The sequence below is a fragment of the Cannabis sativa genome, chromosome 6, assembly GCF_029168945.1.
Source record: "Cannabis sativa cultivar Pink pepper isolate KNU-18-1 chromosome 6, ASM2916894v1, whole genome shotgun sequence".
Classification (NCBI taxonomy): Eukaryota; Viridiplantae; Streptophyta; class Magnoliopsida; order Rosales; family Cannabaceae; genus Cannabis; species Cannabis sativa.
In genome coordinates this window covers 7,526,208-7,538,104 of record NC_083606.1, presented here as the reverse complement: position 1 = coordinate 7,538,104, position 11,897 = coordinate 7,526,208, and the positions used below count along the sequence as shown (strand labels likewise).

The following is an 11,897-nucleotide window of genomic DNA, read 5'->3' as shown; positions in this document are numbered from 1 at the left end:
TTCTGAACGCTGAAGGTGCTAGGACAAGGGAAGCACATCCCTATGGGTAAGACCTGAATCACCCCATCTACATCTACAACACTCTGAAAGCTAAACAACATCCTTTGTGTACCGGAGCCAGGACGCGTGAATAGAGACCCACGAGGAAACACTGAGATTTGAAAAAAGAGGAAGGAAAACAACACTCTAAAAAGTCAAAACACACGCCTTAGAAAGACCACAACCAACCAAAATCCTCAAAAACGAAATGGTGGGAGCCCGAAGAAGCCCACCACCAGCACCACCATGCTGCCCAAAAGGACAGAACCACCAAGAGCCTTTGACCAGCGGCGAGAACCATCTCAACAAAGATGGACAGCCTTCAAGAGCGGCAACCGGTCACCTGAAAAAAAAAATAGGCGCCATGGAACCGGTCCCCAAGAGCGACGCCCAACACCCACCTGACCCGCCAACACCGAAATCCACCAAGAGGGGACTTTCGGGCCCCACCAGCCCATATCTGGCCGACGGTGCCCAATGGTGCATAAGAAACCCTCGAAGAGACTTTAGAAGAGGAGAGAAAAAAACCCTTACAGAGAAAAAAAAATCCTACAAACCTTACAAAAATTTTACACGAAGTGAATGTGAAATTTGACTTAATGTAGAACATAATGATAAATAATTGTATTTTTGGGTTTAAAGTATCATTATAGAGTATATAAAGTTGTTTTAGAAGTTTGGGAGCATCTGTAAATGTCTAATTATGATATCTAAAGATTAGACCATGATTTTATCGCCATATTGCTTGGAATGCATGGAAATATGTTAATAATAAAAACTCATCAACATCGAGTCTACAAATTTTCCAACACTTTTTGGAAGATGGATAATTTTTTATTTATAGGGAGGCTCTACTAATCTTATAGTAGAGGTGGTCCAAGGGGACAATAAGGTAATTTTTAGGTCTGTAGGCACGAAGTCGCAAGTAACGGTTCATTTTTTAAAAAAGTACAGATAAATATGAGTCGAGCCAGCACGACACTCACAAATTAACGACACTATTTGGAGCAAATATTTCCAACAGTTTTACACATTATCAATATGTGACTTTCTAACATCCCCTCCAAGATGATAACTATTTATGCTTACTAATTTTAGACAATACGATTACAAGTGATTCTTTTTTGGCACGCTATATTTTTCAATCACAAGTAGTCGTTTTGATTGAAATATGATAGCAATTAGCATTAACAATTGGGTAAGCATATCAACAGGATTCTCTTCCCTATCTTCTCATTTTGAATAATTTCTATTGTCTACTTAAGCTTCTTGGATTTTAATTCTTTTTTTAATCTTGAAAAAAATATCGGTTTTCCAAATAGAATCATAAATTTAGTCTAATGGTATTCAATCCAATTCCCTGTGGTTCGACCTCACCTGTGTGAGTTTACTACTTGATTACGTACACTTGCGTATTGTTCACAATTTTCGTAACAACGCTAGAGGAGCATTAGGCTCAATTACTGTTGTAAACATTACTAACAAAAAAAATAAAATCTCTCATACACCCCATCATTACCTCATCATTACAATTACAACGGTAAAATCTACCTAAGGATCAACACTATTAAGGGGTGTTCATTAGACCATATCCAATGTTTTTAGGCATATCCAAATTCGATCCAATTATATATTTGATGTTAAATTTTATCATCCGACCCGATCCAATTAGTTTCAATCATCCGATCGATCCAATATCCATTGGATGTTGGATTGGATCAGTTCTATTTATTGGATGTATCATATATATTTATTGGTTTAATTTGGGTTTATCCAATATTTAAGACTTAGTATTTTTTGGATCGGATCGGATCCATCCAATATTTTAGGTCCAATACGGATTGGATTGGACTGGATCCATCCAATCTAAGAAAAAAAGAGTAAATTTTTAATGTTAATTTTCATATATATACATATAGATTTTACGTATAATAATATAAAATCTAATTACTCATCCAAACTAAATGAAAATATTAAGTAGTACGATTATATGTTGGATGTATTAGATTTTTAGACACCCCATTCATCATCCGATCCGATCCAATTGGATATTTAAAAATAACATCTAATCTGACATGATCACAGTTGGAAATCCAATGTTTGACAGTCGATTATAATTGGATCGGTCGATTTTCATTAGATTTGATCGATTTATGCACACTCTTAAACACTATGGTAAGAGAGAACCACCTGTCCAAGCAAGACCACAACAATCCCAACAAGTGAATAATGTTGACTAAGGCTCATTTCTTCACAAATTATAGATTAGTCGTGATGCTTTTATTTAAGAATTGTGGTCATATTTATAATTACTATAAATTATGATAACATATAGTATTTCTTAATTAAAAAGTAAATACCATAAAACGTAACAATAAATTACTCCTTGTATATAATTAAGTGATCATAATAATAATGTTTAATCATATAAAGTAGTAGTGAAGTGGTGCTTTGTTTTTTTTTTTTTTGGTCATGTAAAATACAAAAGAGAGAAAAAATGATAGCCACAATTAGCATATGATTTGGACATAATTGGATTTTGGGATCTTATATGTAGCCATTGTGCTTTGCACTTATGTACTCCAAACATGAAAATAAAGGCTTTGATCAATAGACAAATTGCAGACATATATATTATTCCTTCACCTTTATTTACAAAAAGCTGTCATAATAATTTGGTTTAAGAAAACTACAGTTTCTAGATTTTTGGCATTTTCGAAAGTGAACATTAGTTGGGTATCAAATTTAAATTAATATATATGAAAATATAATGACAAAAATCTATATCTGATATTGATGTATGTTTATATAAAAGCACCTATTTTATTACTACCTTCCAAATGCTTGCTCTCACATGTATTAATTCCCTAAAACTTTATTGTTGTAATAACTTTTGTGACATATTTTAAGGGAAGCTTCTTACTTATGTTGACTCTTGTATTGTAAGTAAGTACTACTTCTCACATTTTCATTGTTACTTAAAGATATGTAAGAACAAATTCACCAAATTTTGTTACTCTGAGCACACGAGGACTCTTGTATTGCTAATGTACACTCATAATAGTTAGAGTTGGTTAAAATGCATCAATTTTATAATGGTTCAAATCCACAAAGTATAAGCTCTTATATGATCGAATTTGTCACCACTAGCAATTGTGGATTATATTTCATGTATAATAAACATTTAGGCTACCTTGATATTACATCCTAGGTCTACCATCGCTGACTGCTATTTAGTATTTTAAGGTGTTTAATACTATATTGACGTAATATCTTATAATTAATTAGTAGTTGTCTATATTATTAATTAAATTAAAATATCTAAGACTCAACACATTAAAATACATCTTTTTTTTTAGTGTAATACATTAAAATACATCAATAATAATATATCATCTCTTGCGGTACTTTGCATCTTATAAACTGTTTGTAAATATTTTTCCTTCTCAAAAATATGGGAAGAATCTTAGCTAAACACAGCATATATATGTTTATAGGCAAATACTTTTTACTATGGCCATGTGGAACTCCTCTTCTAAATACTTAAAGAATTTCTTTAGATCTTAAATAAAACTAAGAAATTTTCATGTATTCTATGAAAAGATTGATATATTATATAATATGAAATATACAATTGATCTTTTGGCAAATATAGCTGTTGAGTAAAATCCACTTATAACCAGTCTTCTTACAACATATATCCACATCAGCAACATACAAACAGAAACAAGTAAATGGACTCGATCCTAGGTGACTTCGCCTCTAGTGGATCAAGACTTAGTAGTTAGTTACAACTGAAATCGTAACTAACTCCTAAAGCCCTGATCAACCGACTCTACAATGTAACGTCCCCGCTTCAAGCCTCCATTGGGTCCTTACACCCACGGAATGAATGGCTCTTATACACGAGTACGCCACTCTAGCTGCTTCCTGGATTGATGACTGGCCCTACAAACCAACACGAGTGTTTCCAGCGTGCTTTGTCCTCACTCGCACGCTTCCTGGGAAAACTTCCCAGGAGGTCACCCATCCTTGAAATTGCTCCAGGCCAAGGACGCTTAACTGTGGAGTTCTTTCGAGATGGGCTACCGAAAAACAAGATGCACCTTGTTGACATAGGTAGTACCAATCAATCCATCTAAGCTCTCTTCAACTGTGTAGTCCCATACCTACACAGTCTCAGAATCATCCCACTTGACCTTCCCCAGGCGGTGTGGGATTGCACAGCTTACCCGGTGTTTCCCCTTACGGATCACGGGACTACTGACTGTCACAATCACCCCCCCTTACGGGGTCCGACGTCCTCGTCGACCACACTTCCGGCTGGGTCAAGGCTCTGATACCATTTGTAACGTCCCCGCTTCAAGCCTCCATTGGGTCCTTACACCCACGGAATGAATGGCTCTTATACACGAGTACGCCACTCTAGCTGCTTCCTGGATTGATGACTGGCCCTACAAACCAACACGAGTGTTTCCAGCGTGCTTTGTCCTCACTCGCACGCTTCCTGGGAAAACTTCCCAGGAGGTCACCTATCCTTGAAATTGCTCTAGGCCAAGCACGCTTAACTATGGACTTCTTTCGAGATGGGCTACCAAAAAACAAGATGCACCTTGTTGACATAGGTAGTACCAATCAATCCATTTAAGCTCTCTTCAACTGTGTAGTCCCATACCTACACAGTCTCAGAATCATCCCACTTGACCTTCCCCAGGCGGTGTGGGATTGCACAGCTTACCCGGTGTTTCCCCTTACGGATCACGAGACTACTGACTGTCACAATCACCCCCCCTTACGGGGTCCGACGTCCTCGTCGACCACACTTCCAGCTGGGTCAAGGCTCTGATACCATTTGTAACGTCCCCGCTTCGAGCCTCCATTGGGTCCTTACACCCACGGAATGAATGGCTCTTATACACGAGTACGCCACTCTAGCTGCTTCCTGGATTGATGACTAGCCCTACAGACCAACACGAGTGTTTCCAGCGTGTTTTGTCCTCACTCGCACGCTTCCTGGGAAAACTTCCCAGGAGGTCACCCATCCTTGAAATTGCTCTAGGCCAAGCACGCTTAACTGTGGAGTTCTTTCGAGATGGGCTACCGAAAAACAAGATGCACCTTGTTGACATAGGTAGTACCAATCAATCCATTTAAGCTTTCTTCAACTGTGTAGTCCTATACCTACACAGTCTCAGAATCATCCCACTTGACCTTCCCCAGGCGGTGTGGGATTGCACAGCTTACCCGGTGTTTCCCCTTACGGATCACGGGACTGCGGCTCGTCACAATCACCCCCCCTTACGGGGTCCGACGTCCTCGTCGACCACACTTCCGGCTGGGTCAAGGCTCTGATACCATTTGTAACGTCCCCGCTTCAAGCCTCCATTGGGTCCTTACACCCACAGAATGAATGGCTCTTATACACGAGTACGCCACTCTAGCTGCTTCCTGGATTGATGACTGGCCCTACAGACCAACACGAGTGTTTCCAGCGTGCTTTGTCCTCACTCGCACGCTTCCTGGGAAAACTTCCCAGGAGGTCACCCATCCTTGAAATTGCTCTAGGCCAAGCACGCTTAACTGTGGAGTTCTTTCGAGATGGGCTACCGAAAAACAAGATGCACCTTGTTGACATAGGTAGTACCAATCAATCCATTTAAGCTCTCTTCAACTGTGTAGTCCCATACCTACACAGTCTCAGAATCATCCCACTTGACCTTCCCCAGGCGGTGTGGGATTGCACAGCTTACCCGGTGTTTCCCCTTACGGATCACGGGACTACTGACTGTCACATACAACAATATAAAAGCATGAATCAAAGCAAATAACCTAAGAACTACTTCAAAAAACAGATCAAAGAAGAGATATATATATATATATATATAGAGAGAGAGAGAGAGAGAGAGAGAGAGAAGAAATAAACCCTAGATTTAGGCTTCTGCTCCAAGATCCAAAGATGAGAAACCAGTTCTCATGGTGAGGAGCTCGAAGGAGGAAGTACATGCACAAGAAAACAAAGAAGGGAGTTAGATCGAGAACAAATCAAGTGAAAACAACAAAAACATAAAAGTGTAAAAGAGAGAAATCGAGTTTACCTGGTCGATTTCTGTGACAGGAAGCTCCAAGCCTTGTAAATCAACATTGTGATAGTGGATATCAAGCTTCTATCTCTGAGAAGAGCTTGACAGAGACGTAGCCCAGTTTTGGATGAACTCTGAAACAAATTTCTGGTGTTTTCTCTCCTTATTTTTGTTTTTCACTCATTTAATCTAATTTGTGTTTGTGTGTGGGTGTGGGTGTGAATCTAGGTTTCTAGCTTAGAATCGAGCAAGTTCTTGAAGAGAACTTGCTCTGCTAGGGTTTCGAGTTTTGGGAGGCTGAGTGTTGTGTTTGAGTGGCTAGGGTTTCTAAACTCTTCGATCAGAGTCTTTAAACCAAGAGTTCAATACGACACTAAGTTTGATGTCGTGGGAATTGAACGGTGCCGTTTAAGTCTAAAGCTTTAGTTAGACTTGTAAAGGTCGATTTTGACCTTTGACACTGATATTAAAACTCTTGTTGGTGTAGGGCAATTTGGTAAAAATCCTACAATAGCAAATGTTTTTAAGAAAAAAAAAAATTAAAGTTGGTGTCTTGATCAACTTTTTTTTTTTGGCAGAATGTCTTGATCAACTTTGATGCAGTAGGTGAATTGTTTATTTGAATTTAGGAAATGATTGAACAAGCTTCTCCTTAAATGGTGTCATCATGTTCTCATTGCTTTATTTATTTATTTATTTATTAAATTTAATATGATATATATACATTTTATATACTCTCATTAAAATGTAATGAAATATATCATTAAGACCTTATAAGTCAAATAGTTAGTAAACCAATTTAATTTTTTATTCACTTTAATATTCGCCACTAACAATATTTTTAAAAAAATACAATAATTAGTGACATATTCCACTAATAATGTGCTTTTAATCACAATCATTTTAATATATACTATGGTGAAAATATTCATTAAGGTATATTTAATTAATACCAAAGTAATTTTTATGTCAAAAATTTTCTTAGTCGACAATGTTATGTTTAATCATAAAAAATATTAAGGGTTATGTACACCAAAACACTATTCTTTATTTCCCTTTTCTCTCTTAACAATAATACTTAAGAAATCCAATAATCGTTAATTTAATCTTTATTGTTTTATGAAGAAATGAAAAGTGCAAACATGGAAAAAAGAAAGAAAGTGAGAAATGGAAAAAGATAAGTAGCGACAAGGTGGTGGTCATGGCTTGTCAAAAAGATGGCCTCTAGTAAAAGTTATCCACTCCACGATTCATGCATATATGTTAAAATACATGACATAGATTTTTCTTTTTTAAAAAAAATAATAATTGTATAGATTTCATTCTAATAATCAATCAACATATATCATTGTACGCTATATGTTGTAATATTGTATTAGATTGTATTATATTAGATTGTATAGTATTATATTAGTTTTATTTAATATAATATTATGTTTGGTATTGATTTGTATAAATAGATTGTGTAATAAAATTTTAATATATTTTCAATAAACTCAATCCCAATTTCGGGTCAGGTTCGGGGTTCTAGTCGGGTCTGCGATCCTCGTTCGGGTCCGAGTTTGGATTTGGGTCTTGTCAGAGTTCGGGTCCTATCAAGGTCCCGGCCCCCAAGTCCAAATTGGGTCCAGGTCTAAGTTTGGGTTCGAGTCTGAGTTTGGGTCTCTGGTCCAGTCACGAGTCTCGATCCGAATTTGGGTCCCAATCTGAGGTCGGGGCTGAGTTCAAGTTCAGGTCTCGAGATCCGAGTCAGAGATTGGGGTTGAGTCCAGACTCTTTGTAAATATCAGGATCGTCTCAAATATTTTGGAGGACCTGTTCTAATTTTAAAAATTAGGCCTCTAATAAAAAAAAAATTATAATTTATAAATAATATTTTTGAATATCATCATATTATGAAAATATATTTTACATAATTAAGCACCAACAAATTTAAACAATTTTATTAAAATTGTTGTTATTTCTAATAAAACTTCAAGCTAATATCAAATATTATGAAAAAAAAATTAAAAGGAATTAAGGAAAAATCTTTTTTTTTTATTTGGCATAACACATTATATTAAAAAAAAATTGTCGTAATAACTAATACAATATATTAATTTATTCAAAATAATATTATTTATTATTTAATATAATACGATCTTAATCTTAATGTAGCCTATCAAACGAGTCCATATGTATATATTTTATATCCTACCAAAGCTAATAAGATTATTTATAACTAGAAAAAATACTTTATTTTTAATTTGTATGCTAGAAAATGTCTTCAAATTTTTAAAAATTCAGAATCGAAAACTATTGAAGCAAAAATAAATATATTATAATAGCTGAAGACATACGGGTGACCTTTGTCATCTGTTATTAGACCATTTTCGATAGAAGAAAATTAAGATATTATAATTCTATTGCAATATAATACAAGGACCAACAAAGAAATTAAAGAAATATTACAATACATATATAATATACAATATATATATACATATATATATATATGAAAGGTAGAAAAAGAAGATACAACACATGTAATATAATATATGTATATATAACAAGAGAATAATATATATATACACTTACTCACAACCTTGAGTGTAGATAAGTGGGGATCATCATGACTTGAACAAGGTACGTATTACACCTTTGTTCAAAAGCTTATTTCCCCTTATCTCTACGCACTAAGGGAACTCTCATGGAAATAACTTTGGAAATTATCAAGCCTTAGGGTTTTCTAGCAAAGTGTTTTTTTGATAGAAAACTTCTCATCCAATTGAGCACATTAGACTCCTTTATATAGTGTTTAGGTGATCACACTTAGAATTCACTACTACAAATATCAGAATTCGCGGTGGTCCTAAAAATGATTTTTTTTTTAGGACCGTCGCTAAAAAAAATAAGTAACTATTTAAAATCGCTGGAAAAAATTTAGTATTCCCGACGGTTTAAAATCATAGTAAACAAAATAGGCGACGTTTTTTTAATAAAATACGATTTCTTAATGGACCCTGTAAAACCAGTGAACTTATATATGCAATTCTATGAGAACACAATTTGAGGAACTGAATCACAAGACTTTGCAAAAGTTAGCAAGCCTTGATTTAAGCATAGTGTTAGGCTATTTTTAGCCTATGTTTTGGATCCAATTTATGTGCGTTTTTAGCTGTGTTGGGACGGAATTACGCTTGTTTTCTATGTTTTCAGGTTCTTTGGAATAAAAGAGGTCTCGGGTGCAGAAATTCGTTAAAAGACGTGCTGAGCCGAAGAAAACTCAATTTTTGAGCAATTGTGCATATCTGGCCGCGGCTAAACACAACTTGGCCGCGGCTAGATCTCGAGGTTTTACAAGGCTTCAGTCGCCGCGGCGATGAAGAGGCTCGCCGCGGCCATTTAAGAGATACAGAGAGCACCCAATTTTGCAATATTCTCGCCGCGGCGAGAGGAAGCTTGGCCGCGGCGAGATCCCGTACGGACCAGGGGCATTTTCGTCCATCGAACCCTAAATTTCAATTATAAATAGAAAACTGCGATTGGAAGTCTGGGAGAGCGATTTGGAACCCTAAAACACAGTTGAGAGCGGCAGGAAGAGCATAGAGATTCAAGTGAAGATCCAGAATTCATCCACCAACAGTTCTTTTCTTTATTCCTCTTTAATTTATTTATGTTGAATATTGCTATAGGAATGGTTATGGATTTATTTCTGAACTAAATTTCCCATTTAGGGAGGATGATGATTGTTGTTTAATGTTTTGCCTAGTTAATGTTTAATTACCATTCCTCAATTCTTGTGTGTGAAATTATCTTAGTTTGTTCTTAATTTCATGTTTAAGATTGATCACCTTGTGCATGCTCTATGATCTCAATTCAAAATCTGAAAAGTGAGAATTGAGAATGCTAAAATTAAGATAATCAATGTTCTATGTGAAACGAAAGTATTTGCATGACTTATGTGACGAGTAGATTATTGCTTAATGCTGATTTCATGTTAGTTTAATTAAGGAATTAATTAGATAACATGTGATTTAGAATCTAGAAGATCTGAAAGGAGCTAGGTTATTTCATAATCTGTCATTCACTCCAAGAATAGGATAGTAATTAAGCATTAACGATTGGGTAAACAACAACAGGATTCTCCTCCCTATTGTCTCATCTTGCTCAACTTTAAATTGTGTTATTAAGTTTTCTGAATTTCTTTCAAATTTTACTGTTTTTAAATCATAATTGCTTTTGATTTACCGAATAGAATCATAAGTATAATTTAGTGGTACTTAATCCAATTCCCTGTGGGATCGACCTCACCTGTGTGAGATTTACTACTTGATTGCGTATACTTGCGTAGTGTTTAAAATTATAGCAACAAGTTTTTGGCGCCGTTGCCGGGGAATTGTTAAAGATTAATATTACATAAAATTATACTAACTTCTACTTTGGTATATTTTCTCTTGCTGATTTTTCTAACCTTTTTCTTGCAATATTTTCTTGATTTATTTCAGGAATCCTAAGTGCATGCGCCGTCAAGGACAAACAGTCATATTACCGAGTTGATCACCGAAATTGAGAAAACTTGCGGGAGGAATCGAAAGAACAAGAGGCAAGAAAGAGTTTCGGCAAGCTCGCCGAAACATCGAAGATCATGGCCGCGAATGTGAACAATAATGCCGGAAACAATGGGGGTAATAACGGTAATAATGGAGGTGCCGTGGAAGATCAAGCTAATGGCCGTAGCTTGAGAGATTACATTCTCCCTACTCTGACGGGAGTGCAGTCATGTATCAGGCCACCGGCAGTGGATGCAAACAATTTCGAGATTAAGCCTGCCATCCTTCAAATGGTGCAGTCTTCAGTTCAGTTTGGTGGTCTCCCTTCTGAAGATCCTAATTTGCATCTCTCTAACTTCATGGAACTTTGTGAAACTTTTAAAGTTAATGGAGTTAGCGATGATGCCATTCGACTGAGGTTGTTCCCCTTCTCGCTCAGAGAACGAGCCAAGAGTTGGTTGAATTCTTTGCCACCTAATTCTATTGCTACATGGAATGATCTGGCAACAAAATTCTTGTCAAAGTTCTTTCCTCCAGCTAAGTCTGCAAAGCTAAGAGGAGAAATCAATAATTTCTGCCAACAAGATAATGAATCTCTCCATGAGGCTTGGGAGAGGTTTAAAGATCTGATCAGGAGGTGTCCTCATCATGGTATAGAGAAGTGGATGCTGGTTCACAACTTTTATAACGGGCTGGTTGGTAATACTAGAACTTTAATAGATGCAGCAGCGGGCGGAGCTTTTATGAGAAAAAGTGCTAATGAAGCGTATGATCTATTGGAGGAGATGGCTCTAAACAATCAGCAGTGGCCAACTGAAAGGAGTCAATCTAAGAAGGTAGCTGGTGTGTTAGAAGTTGATGCCATCACAAAGTTAACAGCTCAGGTTGAGGCATTGACTAAAATCATTGCAGGGCAAGCTAAGCAAGCCCAAATTGTTTGTGAGTTATGTGGAGGAAGTCATCACTTTTCGGAGTGTCAAGCAGATGTGGATGATTTGCCAATGGATGAAGCTAAAGCCATTGGGAATTTTTCACAGAACAACAACAACAACAATTATGGGTTCAACCAGAATAACAACCGAAGAAATAGTGGGTTCTATCAACAAAGAAATCAGAACCAACAGTTTAATCAGCAACAAGCCTGCGGTGGAAGTTCTAGTTTGCGACGGATTCTTGCTCCAATTCATGACCGAAACTAGATCTTCAATTAAAGACTGAGACTCGGATGGGCCGGTAGCAACTCGGT

General features: G+C 36.5%; 1 non-coding gene across 1 annotated transcript; it reads right to left on the bottom strand.

Annotated features, from left to right (window-relative positions):
• Positions 1 to 11,199: 11,199 nt before the first annotated feature.
• On the bottom strand, positions 11,200 to 11,306 carry LOC133039535 (small nucleolar RNA R71). The gene has a single exon (XR_009688673.1). It is a non-coding gene; the product is annotated as a small nucleolar RNA R71 (small nucleolar RNA).
• Positions 11,307 to 11,897: the final 591 nt, after the last annotated feature.